This window comes from Pongo abelii, chromosome 5 (genome assembly GCF_028885655.2).
Source record: "Pongo abelii isolate AG06213 chromosome 5, NHGRI_mPonAbe1-v2.0_pri, whole genome shotgun sequence".
NCBI lineage: Eukaryota > Metazoa > Chordata > Mammalia > Primates > Hominidae > Pongo > Pongo abelii.
The window spans coordinates 3,571,087-3,573,263 of record NC_071990.2 but is presented as its reverse complement, the minus strand read 5'-3'; the positions used below and the strand labels follow the sequence as shown (position 1 = coordinate 3,573,263).

General features: G+C 39.2%; 1 pseudogene; it reads left to right on the top strand.

The window, feature by feature from the left end:
• Positions 1-1,649: 1,649 nt before the first annotated feature.
• LOC112133725 (mitochondrial import receptor subunit TOM5 homolog) lies at positions 1,650-1,805 on the top strand (annotated as a pseudogene).
• Positions 1,806-2,177: the final 372 nt, after the last annotated feature.

The window sequence follows — 2,177 nt, the reverse complement described above, 5'->3', positions numbered from 1 at the left end:
ACATTGGGTACAAAATACAGTTAGACAGAAGGAATAGGTTCTAGGGTTTGAGAGCACAGTAGGGTGCTATAGATAACAAGAATTTATAGCACAGTTGACCTTTGGACAACATGGGAGTAGGGGGAGGGCCAACCCCCTTGTGCAGTTGAAAATCTGTATAAAACTTTTGACTTCTCTGAAACTTACCTACTAATAGCCTACTGTTCACCAGAAGTTCTATTGATAATGTAAATAATCAATTAACACATATTTCTTCTATGTATTATATACTGTATTCTTACAATAAAGTGAGCTAGAAAAAAGAAAATGTTATTAAGAAAATGATAAGGGTGGGGCACAGTGACTCATGCCTTTAATCCCAACACCTTAGGAAGCTGAGATGGGAGGATCACTTGAGCCTAAGAGTTTGAGGCCAGCCTGGGCAACACAGCAAGACCCCAGTTCTACAAAAAATGGAATAAATTAGCTGGGTGTGGGGCATGCACCTGTAGTTCTAGCTACTTGAGAGGCTGAGATGAGAGGATCACTTGAGGCCAGAAGTTTGAGTCTGCAGTGAGCTATGATCACACCACTGCCCTCAAGTCTGGGCAACAGAGTAAGACCCTGCCTCTAAAACAAAGAAAATCATATGGAAGAAAAAAATATATTGACTATTTATTAAGAGGAAATAGATTATCAGAAAGGTCTTGACCTTGTCATCTTCACATTGAGTACAATAAGGAGGAGGAAGACAAGGAGGGGTTGGTCTTGCTGTCTCAGGGGTGGCTGAGGTGGAATAACATCTACTTACAAGTGGACCTTCACAGTTCAACACTTGTTCAAGGGCCAAGTGTATATTTCAAAATAGCTAGAAGTCAAGATTTAGAATGTTCCCAACATAAAGCAACCTTTTTAGTTTGAAATAATTTTAGACTTACAGAAAAGCTTTAAAAATATTTCTTAGAATTCCTGTACACCATTCAGCCAGACTCCCCTAACATTAATGTCTCTGTACCCAGAGTTCAGGGACCAAAACTATGAAATTAGCATTGATACAACACAATACTAAACTATAGTCATTATTCATATTCTCCCAGTTTTCCAGCTAATGCCTTTTTTTTCTGGTCCAGGATCCAATCCAAGATTTCACCTTGCACTTGGTCTTGCCTCCTTGGTCTCCTCCAGCCTCAGATGGCTTTTCAGTCTTTCCTTGTCTCTTATAACCTTGGCGATTTTGAAGAATTGTAGGTTTTTCCCCTCAATTTGAGTTCATGGCTTCTCCTCATTAGATTGAGGTTATGCATTTCTGAAAAGAACATCACAGAAGCAATGCACTCTCCTCAGTCCATCATATCCAAGGGTACGTGACATCAATATGTCTCATTACTGGTATTAACTTTGCCAATGTGGCTAAGGTCAGGTCTTCTCCATTCTAAGAATTCTAATGGAAGGCTGGACTTCTCCATTCTAAAGCTTCTATCTTTCCCTTTGTAATTAATAATAATCGGGGGTGGGGGGAGATACTTTGAGACTATGCAAATATCCCATTTATCCTGAAACTTTGGCTCAATTTTGTTGACATCCATCAGCAGATCATGTCTGCCACAATTACTGTGGTGTTCTAAGAGTGATTTTCAGTGGCAGCTGAAGGCTGGTGAGTCAGAGCCACAATGTTCCAGATCCAGGGCCTTGCACAGAAGCTGGATATGGAGGAGATGAAATAGAAGGTGTGTGAGGATGTGATCTCCTCCATATGGAACTTCCTCATCTACGTGGCCCTGCTGCAAATCATTCCTTTTATCTTAAAGAAATTGCACAGCATATGAAGATTGAGTATCGCATGTGAATGTATAATATGCAGAACCTGGTTACAGTTTCTACAACTCTCTGCAAGCAAATAGGCCCAGAAAACTGTAAGAGACTCTGTAATGGTTGGGTATAAAAATTCTGCTTGTTAAGAACAAGTTTGGCTCAGCTAAACTTGTTCTCAGCCAAAATATAAAACTATTTATTGCTAAAATATAAAACTATTGAGAAGTATGAAAAGACATCTTGTGGTCAGAGTGTGCTGCTGTGCTTGTGACATTTGGCCTTTGTCAATGTTGGTATAATTGTGAATAATGTCAAACTCCATTTTCTAGCATGTATTAATAATTAAGGGAACTATGTCTGAAATGGCACTTTTTTTTAAAGAAAAC